This window comes from Chiloscyllium plagiosum, unplaced genomic scaffold, assembly GCF_037043375.1.
Source record: "Chiloscyllium plagiosum isolate Xiang-an unplaced genomic scaffold, Cpla_swu_hap1 HiC_scaffold_42, whole genome shotgun sequence".
NCBI lineage: Eukaryota > Metazoa > Chordata > Chondrichthyes > Orectolobiformes > Hemiscylliidae > Chiloscyllium > Chiloscyllium plagiosum.
In genome coordinates, this window is record NW_028270180.1 from 6,860,451 (window position 1) to 6,879,205 (window position 18,755).

Consider the following 18,755-nt stretch of genomic DNA (forward strand, 5'->3'; position numbering starts at 1 on the left):
CCTCCACCATCCGTTTTGCTGATGCCTCTCTCTTTCAAGCACTCGAACCTAGCTGCAGACCTGGAACTTTGGTTCAGTCTGCAGATCCAGGCCAGGGGAGTCAGCCTGGAACCTGCTCTGCACTCACAGGGAGACCCTGGGCTGGGGTAGAGCCATGTCTGCCTCGTCCCGGCATTGCTGCCACCGGCAGAGTCCTCCTCCTTCACTGGGCCTCGACCACTGCTGCTGCCGCTCTCCAGGCTTCAAAAAAGAAAAAAGAGCAGTTGGCAGTGGATGAGCCCCAAGCTCAGTCCTGCAACTCCGCCACCATCTTGAATGTCTTGTTGGTTTTGGATTTATTGGACAGTCACCACAAACCTACTAAACCCACACTTTCACGTTTTGAAAACAAGTTTGATTTTGTTCTCTCTCAGTATTCACAACTGCACTTTGCATAAGGCATCTTTAGTCACTTGATAGCAATTGGAAGCAGGAACTTTAGATTTGTTTTTACTCCTTAATGGAGGAACATAGAGGACCAGCTGTTGCTCCAAATTAAGACCAGCTAACTTAACACACAAAACAAATCAAACCAGGCACTTTCTGGTCCGTATGACTTCGTGTCACATCACAGGATGTGTTTACTTAACTAAGCCTTCAGAAGCATTCAGAATAAATTGTTTCAACTCCAGAAATCAATACCACATGCCCAACTATCTGTTAATTGCTAAAACATGAAGACATGCAGCATCTTGTTCTGAATGGATATCTTTATTATTTTGACCTTTGACCATTACAACCTGCAATTGAGAGCGCCTTCAATAAATTTTACTGTGAAGTTGCACACTAAAATTATGCATAGCCATTGCAATTTCCCACCTTGATATGTAGCTTCATGTCTTTCTGTTCTCAACTGGCTACTTATCTTCCCCAAATACAAAAACTGTATCATGCCCAACAAATGCATTCAATGTATTGAGTAACTTCAGCTAAACAATTTCATTTCACATTGATTACCAGGGATAGATTTAAATTGGTTGTATAAGGATCTGAAAAGGTTAGTACTAATGGTAGAAAATTTCATGAAGTTCCCTAGACTTATGGCAGAACCTAATGAAGGTAAAAAACAGAATCCCTTAAGGAATTTGGTTTGTACTGTCAATGAGATGGGAACCTGTGACCATGCTGGATTGGCACAAATGTTTTCCACTCTCTTCAATTTTAAAGAATATTGAGAGTGAAAGACCCAGCACAGTTTGTGAGAAAAAGAAACAAGCAGTGAGACTGCCACTGAGCAGCACAGCTAACTCGAGCCAATGTATAAATCTGTAACTAATGTAAGTTGGAATGCAACACAACTTGGTGAACAAATAGCTCTAACAGTTTCAAATTTTATTTTAGATGTGAAGGTGACGCAGAAGAGAAGACCAAACAGAATATTTGACTTGTTTTTCTTCCCAGAAAGAATTCCCAGTAACTATGAGAGATATCATGCCACACCAGAAGCAATTATAAATAGCAGACGGAAGAAGTCAACATGGTGATTTCGCCGATAATGAAATCACTGAGGACAAAGAAGAAAATCCAAACCAATGAACAAGTTGAAATAAGAGGTTTACATATTTCAGCACAATTCCATTTTGATTGAGAATACAAATGTGTTGACACAAGTTGAAGATGTCCTCCATACAACTGGGTGGAAGCCACTACAGAGAATCAATGTTCAAGAAATTCCCTGATTTGGAGATTCAGGACACTGCTGAAAATAAATTGCCTGGTTTAGCAGGGATGCCATCCTCCAAAAAGAAAATCTAAAAGATTAAAGATCCTCTAGTTTAATGGGACCTACAGATCACAGATAATTGAGGAAAATAATCAAAGATAATGGAGTTCCACCAAACAATCAACCAAGTCTTCCAAATTCTCAGCTAACCTGTTACAATAGAATAGTGAAACCTCAAGACTGCCTGAAGTTGGTGGAGACAGAGTAATGGCAAATATAGTTAAATACACAAACATGTATAAAATTATGAATGGGAAACTGCTTATAGGAGAGATATTGTTGTACAGATCTGTAAAGTTTAATGCTGTGGATTGCCATAAGCAGTACCTACCTTGAGGATTTCACATAATCGTGCGGACAAAATAACCTAGGATCTCAAAAATGTTGGGAGCTAACATCTGGTCCTTCTCAAAATCTCTGTAACAAGGTCCACTAGGTAAATGCAGCCTGTAACTACTTCATAACATTCATTAAACTATATGTGGTTCACGACAAGTGAACCTTCCATTTAAACAAGAAAGTGATTTTCCATCATCACATTAGGCCAAGTTAGCCATGTAGTTTCCTACATTTAGTGAGGATGGAGCAACTTTCATCATGACCATCAGCTTACAGTATGGTGGGCTGACATGTGCATACTACATTTCCCAGGCTAAAGTCTAACCTACTTCCATGACCAAGATCACCTTGTTGCCAAGTCAACTTTTCTTCAGTTTTTTTTTTATCAATTATATTTCCTGATGTGCCATCACATATGATTTCTGCAACTGAAGCATACAAAAGAAATAAATTTAACGTCTCAGTAGTTATTCTAAATTTGTAAACATCACCTTATCAAATACACTTCCCCTAAAAACAGTACTGAACAAAGACCTCCTAAAAAATTCTGCATACACAATTTCAGCAATTTTAACTCTTCATTTTTTGACAAATGTTATGTGAATTATATATTTGTACAGTATATATTATATTTGTTTAAGAGATCAGATTTTAAACGACTGGCATATAGTTGTTTACCTTTTTTTTAAGTACTTAACTAGTCAGTCTTTTCGGAATCATAATTTTAAACCAGTTTGTATCAGAGTACAGATGATTGTAGGTCTCCTGGAGAGTTAATGGAGCCTGACTCTATGGTGCAGGGTTTGACAAAAGGAGAAAAAAGTAAAACATTAAGCCATTAGCTGAGTAGAAGATGAGATAAGCACAATTTTATAAATTCTAATTGAATTCTTCTGAATTCAGTTCAAAGACGACCTGAAGTCAGATGCAAGAATAGTTTTTCCTAGAAAATGAGTGTGTGCACAGTAGTTAAGGGAATAGGTTATCTCAGTATACGGATCCTACTTCTGAGAGTTATAGAAAGAGGCTTTGTAGTTCACAGGACCAGGACTGGAAGAAGTTAAGACAATGTCCAGTTTTGATGAGGAAGGAAACTTTTTACCGATTTTGATGGTTTGGGAAGTAGATAGGATTTTGCTCGGTGGTTAAAATCTTTTAAACAGCATTATATGGAGGTAGCCTAATTTGTTTTTTATTCCTTTCTTTTGTGTAAACTGTTTTATTATTTGAATATACTGCCTGGTGTGCTTTCAGTGAAAGACCACCACATAAAATGAGGAAAAAAGAACATATTGGCAAATAGGACTAAATTAATTTAGGATATCTGGTCAGCTTGAACGAGTTGGACCAAAGCGTCTGTTTTCATGCTGTACATCTCTATGATATGATCTAGCAAGCTAGATTTTATTCTGGAATCTGACTTGTCCAGTAGCAACATCAGCTGGGATCATAATTTCAAAACCTGAATAATCTAAAATGCAAACTTGATCCAATTTACATTCACTAACATTTTGACCCATTAATTTCATATGGCTGATGCATTAGGACAGCTTTGCAGAGCTGCCTGAATGCTCAGTTGGTAAAAGAAACACACTGCAAAGCTATCCTGACCAGAAAACTATAGATTCACTTTTCAACGCATGCTAAATTAGTTGTTCGGATTCTGGTCAATAGCAAGGATGCAGCAGGGTCTGATTTCAATAATCCCAGACTGGTAAGGAAATGGAGGATACCACTGACTCTTGCTGAAATATCCATTTGGATATCCAAGTGGAGGAAAAATTTTTAATGAAAAGCTCTCCTTTTTCACTATATTTCAACATATTTTTAAAACAACAGTGGTAAACGTTTACAATTAAAAATTGGGGATAAAATTGTTGCATTGTACTATCATAATGAGGATGCAGCAATTTGGCAGCAAGTCTTTTGATACAGGCACATTAACTGTGGCCTGGTGGATCAGTGGTTAGCACTGCTGTCTCACAGCACCAGGGACCCAGGTTCAATTCTCACCTTAGGCAACTGTCTGTGTGGAGTTTGCACATTCTCCCCATGTCTGGGTGCTCCGGTTTCCTCCCACAATCCAAAAGATGTGCAGGTCAGGTGAATTGGCTATGCTAAATTGCCCGTAGTGCCTTAGTCATGGGTAAATGTAGAGGAATGGTTCTAGCTGAGAGGGTCGGTGTGGACTTGTTGGGCCTGAAGGGCCTGTTTCCACACTGTATGGAATTTAATCTAAAAAAAATGCAAAGTATTGCAGTCTAAAGTCTCAAGTATTAAAATGTCCTGATATTTTGTATCTGTTGACAGTACAAACCAAAACTACTCAAACCCAGAGCCTAGCAACAGAAGGAAGCTGCCAATTTATTATTCTTTCCCTCTAAAAGATAAAACTCTCAGTTCTTGTAAGTTTCAAGTATGTCTCCATTACACTTTTAAAACTACGTTAGATTCTACTGTCAGCACTGAAAGAATATGGCATCTTAATACAGTTTTTAAAAAAACTCTCTAAAATACACCTCCTATTACTTTGGTAATAGCCATAAACTTATACTGAGTGGTTATTGAACTAGCAGCTCCTTGAATTGTTTTGCGAAATTAACATCTTACACTTTATAACATTAGACCCTCTTGAAATCCACCTTAATTTCTTGCTTCTTCAACTTTATTCAGTTTAATCATGGTTTAGCCCTCTAATCCAAAGCCTCAATGGTCAATTTATTCTCCCCGCTGGCCTTGTAGAAAAGGATACCATTAAGGGATAGTATATTCTTAGTGAGGCCTAACCAGTAATTTGTATAGGTTGCACATGTTTCCTTTTTTTTGTACTTTTAATTATAACACTTCAAATTTATTTTTAATGAAAAGCTCTCCTTTTTGCACTATATTTCAACATATTTTTAAAACAACAGCGGCAAACGTTTACAATTAAAAATTGGGGATAAAATTGTTGCATTGTACTATCAAATTGTCTACAGTAAAATAAATATGCTTGCTATATATAAAGCCCATCAAACCTTTTGTCATTCTGCAGCAGTAAAACAATGAAGGTCACATTCCAAAGCATGAGTTATTTAAATGTCAGGTGGATCAGTGTTTGTACAGTATAAAGCAGTTCTTGCAGTTCTAATGCAAACCTTTTCATGACAATGAAAATAATTTGCTCAGCACAAACATACCCAACACATCAGAGAACACTGTTAGTGCTGCCAAAGAGACCATCATAATCTCTTTCAGTTCTGGAAAATCTAATTATTCATGCAATAACTTGTAAAATATTCACACTTTATATGGGTGAAACTACAGATTTTTGAATGCAAATCAATCTGAGTCTAATACAATTGGCCTAGAGCACCATAAATGCTCACTTTCTAATGCATTACATGGCAATATCGTGCCGACTATAACAGAGTGTAAATAAACAAACTACTTAAGTCTTTAATGAATAAACAAGGTTTATTATTTTAAAAGAAAAACATTTCTGCCAAGAGATATCTCAAGAATAACATGAAATGATGTACCTCTCCATTTCCCATCATCTATGGATAAGAATCAGGATTGGGGAGCATGGCAGTGCAGAAACCTTAAAACTATTATAGCTCAACATTCATGTTGTATTCCTACCCTGCACTGCCTCTCAAACATAATTTTACAGCCTTTAAAGCCTCACTGAAATCTGCTTATTTTCTTCATACCTTGAAGCACTTCCTCTGGCTTCCTGATTTCTGCTAAATGTAACACTTTTAAACTTGCACAACTGGCATTTAATCAATTACCATACTTGATGTTCTATCTCGCCAAGTGAAATGTCAGAAAAGTAAAAGGCAAAGCAGAAGAATTTGTGATGCCCGATATTAATAGGGAAAAGCCTAATAATTAATCATAATTGGCCTATGGAGACATGTGAATGAATTCGTAAGCAGAATGATATAATTTTCCCAGTTTCTTTTCAAATCAGTTTCAGGTCTACCAGGTTTTTTTTCCCCCAATTTCAACTTTTCTGAATCCCTTACACAGTTTGAGGGCACTAACTATCAATATCAGCTCTGGTGGTCTTTCACATTCTACCACCTGCAGAGAAGGCATGCAGCCCTTCAGACATCTCCATTTCCCAACACATCTTGACAGCACAAATCAATGACTTATTAACTGTGATATCTAGCAGCTGAAGAAGCTCAACTAAGGCCTCCAAGCAACACAGCTGGTGCAGTGTTTGTTCGCCACAGGGTACTTAGTGTCCATTTGCGGGTTACAAAGACTTTAGTGCCAAGCACATACTGAGATTTAATACAATTCTCCTTTTTTACTGATGCCAGGCCTCCTTAACCAATCGCAGAATTAGATTTCCAAAAAGATAATCTTTAAATGTGACAATGATTTTGAAAATCATTTTCATTATAATGGAGCATTCTCTCTAAGTGAAGCAGATTTTAATTTATTGTCATTGATCATGTACGTCAATCCTAATCGGTTGTTACCAGAACAGACAACTCGCTTAATTCACGGTTTCGTTTCCAGTTTTATTTTGCAAATAGACCTAATCATTTTAGAGAGGGTACAGTTTTTTTTTCTCAAAACTGTTCTGCGGTTTATGGGTGATGTTTTCACATTAACAGGACTGACAACAAGAGTTTAATAAAGAGCTTCCAGATGTTTTGTTGTAAATACAGGTTATGTTGTAATACTGTAAGAAATAGGTGCAGAAATGGACCATATGTGGCCTTTGGCCTGTTCTACCACCACCCCAGTTTCATTCTTCATTGGATACATTGTGACCTATGAATAATCATCGACTGTAAATTAAATTCAAGATATATTGCAAGTCCCAGGCATGATTATTATACTCAATTGCTAGTAAATATTTAAATCCGTCAAAAGTGTGTCATCCAAGAGGTTTTCAGCTTTGGAAAAATGCATTTTTGCTTGTTGAGCATTGTGATCCAGTAATTTTCTTATTCAAATGTTTCAAATGAGTGTACAGTAGACTTAATGCTGAAGATGCTGCAAGTAAACATTGTAATGGCAATATATTTTAAAGTCACTTGACTTTGATTCATCATGAAAGAGTCCCATTAACCATGAGTAATATATACACCTGTATTTAAATATGTATAAATAATTCAGTAATGAAGCAACAGTTATTCTGTCACTAAGTGTACAATATCCCCAGTTCATAAACATCTATATTCAAAGTTGCTTTAGTAAATCATAAGTGTGAACCAAAATGACCAACTCAAGATACACTGTGCGAATCAAATAAAATCAGAGGGATGACCACAATTTATGAACAGAAATTAAAACCGCTACTTGTTAACATGCCAATACTGTACTGTCAGTGTGCAGCAATACACATCTGGCTAAAAGCTTTCTCTGTCTGTGTTACAGTATTCAATTAGCAATTTACTTGTTCATGGATTGTGAGCGTCATTGGCACAGTCATCCCTAGCTGCCCTTCAGAAGGTGATGGTGAATCACTGCAGGCCATGTGGTGTAGGTATACCCACAGTCCTGTTCGGAAGAGTTTTCCAGGATTTTGATCCACCAAGAAGTTTGAGGAGTGTGGGATATGGAGGGGAATTTTCAGGTAATGGTGTTCTAATCCATCTACTGCCCTCATCCTTCAAAAGGACCCTGGGATCCTGCTGTGGTGCACACTGATACAATGATGCAATTGTGCAACTGTGCTCAAGGTGATGGATAAATTAAATCAGGCTGCTTTATCCAGATTGTTTTGAAACTGCACCTGTCCAGGCAAGTGGCCAGTATTCCATCATTTCCTGATCTGTGCCTTGTAATGGTGGGGGAATAGGCTTTGGGCAATTAGGTGACAAGTTACTTGCCATAGAGTTCCTAGCCTTAGGCATGCTCTTGAAGACAGTATTTATATGACTCATTCAGTTCAGTTTCTGGTCAATAGCAAGCCTAAAAATGTTGATGTTGGAGGAATTAGTGATGATAATGCCAAAGACTGTCAAGAGGAGATGGCTAGACTCCCTCTAGTATGTCTGTCCTCCCAAGCTGATGTTGAGAATTCATCTCAAACAGCATTGATGCCACTTCTCAAAAGCCTCAAAGTGGCATCTAAACATTGTCCAAGTTTGAGAGCCATGTAGAAGAGTCAGAAGGATGAATGCTTTACACACAAGGATCTTGGTGTCAGCACGGATGCCACAGTCATCGAAGATTCTCATCTTTTGGTGTACGAAGGAGGCACTTGCAGATTAGATGCAATGTTGAATCTCCACATCGATGTCAGCCTTCGATGAGAGGAAGCTTTCCAAGTAAGGGGCATGTTCCATGTTCAGGAGTATTTCTCCATTGATCTCAATGGAGGGATGAACTGGAACTTGACTTGGTACAGGCTGGTAGAGGGTTCAAGTCTGAGGGCTAGGCGGAGGCCAATTCTTTGGTATGCTTCTGCAAAGGTGTTAGGAGATATTAAGCTCAAAAGAAGACACCCGACTAAGAGGAGAACAAAAGAAGCATTTCAAAGACTCCCTGAATGTTTCACTTAAGAAATGCAACACAGATGTGAATGCGTGGGAGGGCGTTGTTCAGAAGAAACCAATTTGGAGGATGCTTCTGTATGAAGGGACATAATTCTGAGAATAGCGGTTTTCAATAGGAAGTATGAAAAGGAAACGGGGAGTCAGTAAATGCAAGGCCAAGGACCAATGCCAACCCCCGGAAACACCTCCCAAATGTATGGCCAGAGATGTTGCTAGGGGATTGAGGATCAGCCATGTGAAGGCCTACAGAATCCATGACCAGTGATATGTAATTCCTAAGTCGACAATCATACTTGTTAGCAAGTTATTGCTGATTACATCATTGTCTGGCACTTACGTGGCACACATGTCTCTTGCCACTTATCAGCCCAAGGCTGAACATTGTCCAGATTTTCCTCCATATTGACATGGAGTACATAAGAAGAGTTGTGAATGGTGCTAATATTTTACAACCAACAAATGTTCCCTCTTTTGACCTTATGATGGAAGGAAGGTCATCAGTGGAACAGCTGAATATAGTTCGGCCTGAGTCACTACCTTGAATAACACCTGCAGCAATGCCTGCACTGAGGTGATTGACCCCCAATAACCACGATCATCTTCCTCTGGGAGGGGGATGACTTCAACCAATGGCGAAGTTTCCCCGTTACGCATTCATTTTTGTTTCACTAAGTCTCTTTGATGTCACAGTTAGTCAAATTATGCTTCAGTGTCAAGAGCAATCAGTCTCATCTACATTTGGATTAAGGATGGAATGAGATCAGGAGCTGAGCAGCCCTGGCAGAACAAAGCTCTAGTGAGCAGGTTATTGTTGACTAAGTGCCGAATGATAGGACTGTCATTTTGCTAAAGACAAGAATAATCTGATTGGACAGCAATTGGCTGGGCTGAATTTGTCGTACATTTTGTGCATAGGACACATATGGGCAATTTTCCACATTGTCAGGAAGATGCCAGTAATAGAATAGATGAACTAGGAGCACAGCTAGTTTTATAGTACAAGTCCTTAGTCGCAGAAAAAAATTACAAGCCATTTACATTTGAGAAAAACTTTTTCAGAGGGCAATGAGTCTTTAGAATTATCTATCCCAGAGGGCTGAGGAAGGTCAGTCATTGAATATGTTCTAGATAGAGATAGATAGATTTCTACTTAATAGTGTCAACATTATGGGGTGAACACAAGAACATGGACTGAGGTAGACTGATTGTCGGATCAACCATGATCTCACTGAATGATGGAGCTGACTCCACGAGCTATGTGGACTATTTCTGCTTCTCAGTCTTATGGTCAAATACAGTCAGTTCTGATAGTTCAGGTCTTGTGCAACCTTGCAAAATAAGAAAATCGTGCAAAAGGCGCACCATTTCAATTAATGGGGTCGGAATCGCGTTATAGCACATACAGATGAGGAAAGTTTACAAATAGTGGTCTAAATTCTTTAAATCGCATTAAAGCCAAATCGCGTTGAAAAAACACGTGTTTTAGCAGAACCGACTGTCATCATGATCTAGAATGCCAGAGCAGACATGAAGGGCTGAATGGTTTACCCTGTCTCTATATTCCTATGAGTAATTTGGACACATTATAGCTTTTAAAGAAGGGGAAAAAAACACATATTTAGAGTCATAGAGTCAGAGATGTACAGCATGGAAACAGACCCTTCTGTCCAGCCTGTCCATGCCGACCAGATATCCCAACCCAATCTAGTCCCACCTGCCAGCACTCGACTCATATCCCTCCAAACCTTTCCTATTCATATACCCATCCAAATGCCTCTTAAATGTTGCAATTGTACCAGCCTCCACCAAATCCTCTGGCAGCTCATTCAATACATGTACCACCCTCTGCATGAAAAAGATGCCCCTTAGGTTTCTTTTATATCTTTCCCCTCTCACCCTAAACATATGCCCTCTAGTTCTGGACTCCCCGACCCAAGGGAAAATACTTTGCCTATTTATCCTATCCATGCCCCTCATAATTTTGTAAATCTCGATAAGGTCATCCCCTCAGCCTCCTACGCTCCAGGGAAAACAGCCCCAGCCCTATTCAGCCTCTCCCTATAGCTCAGATCCTCCAACCCTGGCAACATCCTTGCAAATCTTTTCTGAACCCTTTCAAGTTTCACAACATCTTTCCGTTAGGAAGGAAACCAGAATTGCATGCAATATTCCAACAGGTGGCACAGTGGTTAGCTCTCCTACCTCACAGCACCAGAGACCCGGGTTCAATTCCCGCCTCAGGCAGCTGACTGTGTGGAGTTTGCACATTCTCCCCGGGTCTGCATGGGTTTCCTCCGGGTGCTCCAGTTTCCTCCCACAGTCCAAAAATGTGCAGGTTAGGTGAATTGGCCATGCTAAATTGCCCGTAGTGTTAGGCGAAGGGCTAAATGTAGGGGAATGGGTCTGGGTTAGTTGCGCTTCAGCAGGTCAATAGACAATAGGTGCAGGAGTAGACCATTCTGCCCTTCGAGCCTACACCACCATTCAATATATTCATGGCTGATCATCCTTAATCAGTATCCTGTTCCTGCCTTATCTCCATAACCCTTGATTCCACAATCCTTGAGAGCCCTATCCAACTCTTTCTTAAAGGAATCCAGAGACTGGGCCTCCACTGCCCTCTGGGGCAGAGCATTCCACACAACCACCACTCTCTGGGTGAAGAAGTTTCTCCTCATCTCTGTCCTAAATGGTCTCCCCGTATTTTTAAGCTGTGTCCTCTGGTTCGGCACTCACCCATCAGCGGAAACATGTTTCCTGCCTCCAGAGTGTCCAATCCTTTAATAATCTTATATGTCTCAATCATATCGCCTCTCAGTCTTCTAAACCCAAGGGTATACAAGCCCAGTCACTCCAGTCTTTCAGTGTAAGGTCGGTGTGGACTTGTTGGGCCGAAGGGCCTGTTTCCACACTAAGTAATCTAATCTAATCAATGTCCTGTACAGCCGCAACATGACTTCCCAACTCCTGTACTCAATACTCTGACCAATAAAGGAAAGCATACCAAACGCCTTCTTCACTATCTACCTGCGACTCCACTTTCAAGGAACTCTGAACCTGCACTCCAAGGTCTCTTTGTTCAGCAACACTCCCTTACCATTAAGTGTGTACGTCCTGCTCTGATTTGCTTTCCCAAAATGCAGCACCTCGCATTGATCTGAATTAAACTCCATCTGCCATTCCTCAGCCCATTGGCCCATCTTGTTCAGATCCTGTTGTAATCTGAGGTAATTCTTCGCTGTCCACTACACCTCCAATTTTGGTGTCATCTGCAAACTTACTAACTCTACCTCATATGCTCACATCCAAATCATTTAGAGGGCCCAGCACCGATCCTTGTGGCACTCCACTGGTCACAGGCCTCCAGTCTGAAAAGCAACCCTCCACCACCACCACCCTCTGTATTCTACTTTTGAGCCAGTTCTGTATCCAAATGGCTAGTTCTCCCTGTATTCCATGAGATCTAACCTTGCAAATCAGTCTCCCATGGGGAACCTTGTCGAACACCTTACTGAAGTCCATATAGATCACATCTATTGCTCTGCCCTCATCAATCTTCTTTGTTACTTCTTCAAAAAACTCAATCAAGTTTGTGATACATGATTTCCCACACACAAAGCCATGTTGACTATCCCTAATCAGTCCTTGTCTTTCCAATTACACGTACGTCCTGTCCCTCAGGATTCCCTCCAACAACTTGCCCACCACCGAGGTCAGGCTCACCAGTCTATAGATCCCTGGCTTGTCTTTACCGCCCTTCTTAAACAGTGGCACCATGTTTGCCAACCTCCAGTCTTCCGGCACCTCACCTGTGACTATCGATGATATAAATATCTCAGCAAGAGGCCCAGCAATCACTTCTCAAGCTTCCCACAGAGTTCTCGGGTACACCTGATCAGGTCTTGGGGATTTATTCACCTTTAACCGTTTCAAGACATCCAGCACTTCCTCCTCTGTAATCTGGACATTCTGCAAGATGTCACCATCTATACAGTCTATATCTTCCATATCCTTTTCCACAGTAAATACTGATGCAAAATATTCATTTAGTATCTCCCCCCATTTTCTGTGGCTCCTTGCTGATCTTTGAGGCCCTATTCTCTCTCTAGTTACCATTTTGTCCTTAATATATTCATAAAAACCCTTCGGATTCTCTTTAATTCTATTTGCCAAAGCTTGTTGAAACTGTGCACTACTCATCTTGTCTGTAAAGGCGGAAATCTGTAAAAATTGCTCTAATGCTTTATGGCATTGAACATTAATCCCTTAAATTACAACTTCATTAGCCTCAAGTATTTTTTTCTGTACATAGTGATCTGTCTCATATGTAAAATTGCGATTAGTCACACCATTGGTGCATCTTTTGTCTATCTATCAGTGGTTAGCACTGCTGCCTCACAGCGCCGGAGACCCAGGTTCAGTTCCCGCCTCAGGCGACTGACTGTGTGGAGTTTGCACGTTCTCCCCGTGTTTGCGTGGGTTTCCTCCGGGTGCACCAGTTTCCTCCCACAGTCCAAAGATGTGCAGGTCAGGTGAATTGGTCATGCTAAATTGTCCGTAGTGTTAGGTAAGGCGTAAATGTAGGGGTATGGGTGGGTTGCGCTTCGGCGGGGCGGTGTGGACTTGTTAGGCCGAAGGGCCTGTTTCCACACTGTAAGTAATCTAATCTAATCTAATCTAATCTAATCTAATAGCATTACTCACTCAAAGCCATTATGATACCTTACATTAGAAATAATTGGACCAGTGGTTCCCAACAAAATACGTCATCTTGGAGAACTTCAAACATTCAAGCCCTTAAAAGAACCTTACAAAATACAAGCTATTACTTTTTCAGAGAACATAATATCAATTTCATAAATTTTAATGTCCATTGTGAAGAATATTTATCCTCTTTTAATACTCCCTGTACAACCTGATCCTCTGAACTTGTGTGACGTTCCCATCAAAAAACAGGTTTGTCCAGTCCAGGATACTCTACTAATCAATGCTCCTCAGTTTGGTCATTTCGAGATGCTATATCAATGGATATATTTGTTTTTTTTAAGCCTTTTGAAGAATCATCACAATTCTCTGCTTAGATCAGTGAAAGCCTTCATAGTGCAACATATTATACAACAGATTTGGAGCAAACATATTGTCTTGCATTTCAGTTATGAAGGGGGGTGTACTCAAGATAGTGTGTAATTAGCTGCGTGCTTCCAGCATTTTCCATTTTAAATTACTGTAGGTATTCTATGAAGTTTGAAACCTCAGTTGGATTTATCAGCAATTTCCAGGAAATTGTCTTGCATGTCTCCAATATTTCTCAAAGAAACTACTTTGCTCTGTTATTTTCTTCCAGCAGTAAATCACAGTGCTACAGCAATAATTTCAGAGTTTAAGCAGTTAAATGTCAAAAATTGATTTATACATGCATTAAAATAAATTTCTATGCCTGGTACTGACTCATTCCTAAACATTTCGAATTGTACAATTTGTTATTAATACTGCATTGCTGGCTGTGAAAATTTCAGCATGCTAAACGTACAATGAAATGAAAACCCCACTTACAAGTCTGTTCAGATTTCATCCATTACAATTTCCAAAAGGGTTCAGGAGAAGCTTCTCTCTGCTTCACAAAACGCTGTTTTCCCCCAGAGATCCTTTTCTCTTTTCAATGCCTTCTTTTCTGGTGCTAGGAAACAACAATTGTTACTCACTTAAGATGCCAATAGTTAAATCATTTTTTTTTAACTAAACACAGAATGCTGATGTTAAAATCGCCAACTGCGCAGGAGAATTTCTAATACAACACTTACTGCAAATTAGCTGGAACAAGTTCCTTGCAGCCCTGTGTGTGGCCTCTTGTCTGTTAAGGAATGATGTGCCTGAATCCCTTTCCTCCCATTCCTGATTTCAATACCCTGGCAAATTTGTGTTGTTTTTATAGTGCAGGCTGACAGATATTTGAATTCTGCAATAGCACCACACGCCAAAAAAACCAAAGATAAAAGCGAATTTCATCATTTCAAGTTTGGGCCATTATCAAATTTAAGAAGGGTGCAATTTTTGTAATCTAGTATGGCTCTTTTTTTAATAAAAGCAATTGTTTCACACTTGCACAAAAAAAATGGGGAAGGGGGTAAGCATTTTCAGCTCAGTTAAACTGACGAAACAGTTCCTGATGAACAGTGACGAATGTAACTAGACTAGCTTTCAACATATATCGCCTATTGACACCATATGGTGCAATCATCACAATTACTTCAAGCAATTATCCTGAAAATAGCTAGGTTTCCATGCAAAAAAAACTTGCAAAAATTTTGTAACTTAATCGGATTTAAAGATATTTTATTTCCAAGTACATTTCTCTTACAGAATTCAATTACTGATGGCTAACTTAGCTAACTAGTTCATATTTTTTAGACAATTCCCTTGCATTAAGCAATCATGCCTTTACAGAAAATTACTATTGAAGGAATTTTATTTCCTTCATTTAAGTACATAAGGAACTGTAGAACTGAAGGCAGGGGCACGTTAGATTTCAAATCAAGTATAGCCATTACATATCGTTTTTTGCAAAATGTATTAAAAAGAAAGTATCTTTAATTTTTCAACTTTTGCAGAAGAACAATATCTTGTACCAAAGTAATGTTTTAAAGATAGATTTGGCATGGCTTCTCAATTAACAATAGTGTCATCTGCAGTTAATCTGGTTTGGTCAAAACCCCAGCTAACATGAAGTTATGTTATTAGATTGATATGATGAATATTACTTTACACATTATTAATGTGTATTATGCATTACATAATAATGTTTAGAGGAGGCTCTTGAGGTACAGTGGTAGTATCCCTACCTCTGAGCAAGGAGTACCAGCTTCAAGATTTACCTGCTCTGATATTCATCATACCATGTCTGAACAGGTTGATTTAAAAATATCTGTGACAGTGTTGCAAATCGTTAAGTAAAAGAGCAGCCCAACAAACATCCCAACACATTATCAAGTAATAACTTATTCAGTGAGATTAAGCAAATATGCTTTCATAACAACTGGGGTGTTATCCAATACAAGGTAATTGACCTGGGCCAACTGAGAAAGTCAAATTGCTCCTTTATTATTTGCCCTCAGAGCTTACAAGCGTACTTTTTCAGAATTGAATGGTTATTTTACTTTTGTGAAAATACTGATTCAGCATCCGTTATTTTGAGACTGAAATCAAATCTTTATCTTTTTAACCAAAGGAAACACAGTAAGATGGTTAGAAAAACATACTGGAACAGGGTTTGATATCATCAGGAAGGGGTGATGGAAGACACAGACACAAAAGGTATACTAAGAAGCTGGAAGGCCATATGATGGCAGGAGACAGCACGAAACAGGATCAGCTTGGGGCACACTTAACCAAATCTTTGTCTCCCAACCATCAAAGTATGTACAACCAAAGACAATTGTCTTGATCCTGTGAAAGTCCAGATGGTACTCCCCTCTATAGGAATTGCCAGGATGTTTGATCTAATCTAATTTAGAGTTGGAGACTTCAGACAATTCCAGAGAACTTACTTGAATGATTGCCCAAGTAATGTTCAACAAAAATTCCTTTTAAAAGTAAAGTAATTGGCATGTAAACCAGAGTAAAGCCATCATAATTCAGCTGAGTCCTTTAAACTGAACACCAAATTGGTATCTACTGATTTTCTAAACTCCAAAAAGGCATCCCAGGAATTCACATGGACTACTCTCCTATCCCATCCTTATGTACCCCCCAACTTCCATGGCAAGATCCAATTGCCCACCCCTGACCAGATTACCTCTGTACCACCCCAACTACATTCCCAACAACACTAAATACCTATTTGAACTATTCAGCCATTCCAGCCACCTCACCTAACCTATCCACTTAACCACCACCTCCCTGTCCCTGCTCTCCTCCAGCTAGCCTCAAGAGTTTGAAAAGCATAGTCCATAATAGCTTGCATTACAGAATGTTTGACCTTGCTTCCAAAAAATGACATTTGAAAGGCAAGGGAAGTTACTGTATTCAACTTTAGATTTGGTTTAATTCACCAATGCAAAACATAAGATTACAGACAGCGAGGTCACTTTTCCAATCTTCCAAAATCTGTTAACAGAATGTGGGCGCTGCTGGCAAGGACAGTACTTACTGTTTGTCCCTAACTGCCCTTGAGAAGGTAGTTGTGAGCAGTCATCTTGACTGATCTCTTGTATGTACACCCATAGTTCTATGAAGAAAGGAGTTATGGGATCTTAAACTAACGACACTGAAGAAACAGAGACACAGTTTCAAGTTAGGATTGGTATGTGGTTTGGATGCATGTGAAGGCATTTGCACATAAACCAATCTATTATTGCTGATTTGATGTTTGGGCTGAGCCTTCAATACAAGTGGGGATTGAGAACTTCATTACATCTGCTTCCTTCAATAAAAACACAAGTTGTGTTCTTCGCCACCCAAATTGCAAGTATCTCAAAATGATAAATGCAGCAGTGCAACAGTATAGACATTTTTTAAATGAAGTGATTTGGAGTTTTAAGGATTTAACTCAATTATGGTAGTCTTAACGTAGCTTCCAAAGACTTTGCTCTTAATTTTGAAAATTAAACTTTATCTTAAAATCTTGCATTTTGTTTGAAGCGGTCTTAGATTAGATTACTTACAGTGTGGAAACAGGCCCTTCGGCCCAACAAGTCCACACCGACCCGCCGAAGCGCACCCACCCAGGCCCATTCCCCTACATTTACCCCTGCACCTAACACTACGGGCAATTTAGCATGGCCAATTCACCTAACCTGCACATTTTTTGACTGTGGGAGGAAACCGGAGCACCCGGAGGAAACTCACGCAGACACAAGGAGAATGTGCAAACTCCACACAGTCAGTCGCCTGAGGTGGGAATTGAACCCGAATCTCTGGCGCTGTGAGGCAGCAGTGCTAACTACTCTGCCCACATTATTAGTTATCATCAAGAAAAATTGCAGATGAGAGAGAGGGTAAAGGGTACAAATCCATATCCACTGATACCAACATTGCAAATTCCTGAGCTCAGAAAGACCTTCTGAATTTTTTTTTAAGAAAAGGAGAATATTAGTACATTCTGAGGTGGATGTGGAAAATCTGAAATGCCAGGTATTTCACTTCTCATATTTCACTGAATTCAGTTGCCATCACGAACAGAGCACTAGAAACTGGTCAGGATAGTAAGGAAAAACTGAAAATAATGGATTTTTTTTCAAAAGGAATGGGAAATATAGACTATTGAATCGAAGATCTCCAACTGGTCAAAAACATATTCAGTAGAGATTGCACTGGCAACACAGACGTCGGCAAGGTGCTTGAAGACTGATTACAAATGAATAGGTCACTGCTTTATCTCGTGAGTAGGTCTTAGCTTTCAGAATCAGCATTAATTTTCTGTCCTGTAATGTTTAGATAGATGTTTTTCTATATTGATTTATAATTACGAATTTTGTATACGATTATACGGTAAATATATAAACAGAAAAAATTTTCAATAAAAAGCTGTATCAGGAAAGGTAGAATTTACAGGGCCTAACTTCCTCAGGCATCTCAAAGCGTACTCGAGTACCCGGTAGATTTGCATGCCAATACATTGCACTTCTGCTGTGCAAACCACTTTGGAACTCATTACTGTATTGAAACAGGGCTATACATGAACTCCAAAGCAAAGACAGGTGTAAAGTGATTCACTGAGTACACATCAATGTAAAATATTGCAGTACAATAGTGATAAGTACCAAATACACCATATCTTTGGAGAGCAAATCCACCTCAGAGCTCACAATGGTTTGATCTCCCAAAATGTAGTTTACTGATCCATTTCTGGGAGCTTGTTTCTTGAGCATCAGAGTGTGGACTGTGGTGTACACCAATGTCGGTGGTGTACTTGCACGCTGCATGTGTGGGGACAAAACCTCAGTTCCTTTGAAGCTTTAGCCCAAGGCTGTGAGGGACACAGTTGTGTCAGCCCAAGGATGTACTGTACAGGATTTGCCTATTGAAAGGCTGTGTATAGACAGAATGAGAGTTGCATATTTGGCTCCCCTCCTTCATATTACTTCTGGCCAGCACTGTGGGCTGAACGTGAGAAGAAAACTAGTACACAAAAAGTAAGAAGCATGCTA

General features: G+C 39.5%; 1 protein-coding gene across 5 annotated transcripts in view; it reads right to left on the minus strand.

The window, feature by feature from the left end:
• The window catches only part of peak1 (pseudopodium-enriched atypical kinase 1), a 183,917-nt gene that overhangs the window by 64,224 nt on the left and 100,938 nt on the right, over positions 1-18,755 (minus strand). For 4 of the 5 annotated variants that reach the window (XM_043680398.2, XM_043680403.2, XM_043680404.2 and 1 more), the window contains one exon: positions 14,164-14,287. The exons of the other annotated variant lie outside the window; for it this stretch is intronic. The gene's annotated coding sequence lies outside the window, so the exon portion shown is untranslated. The remainder of the gene's footprint in view (positions 1-14,163; positions 14,288-18,755) is intronic. 5 annotated transcript variants of the gene reach the window in all.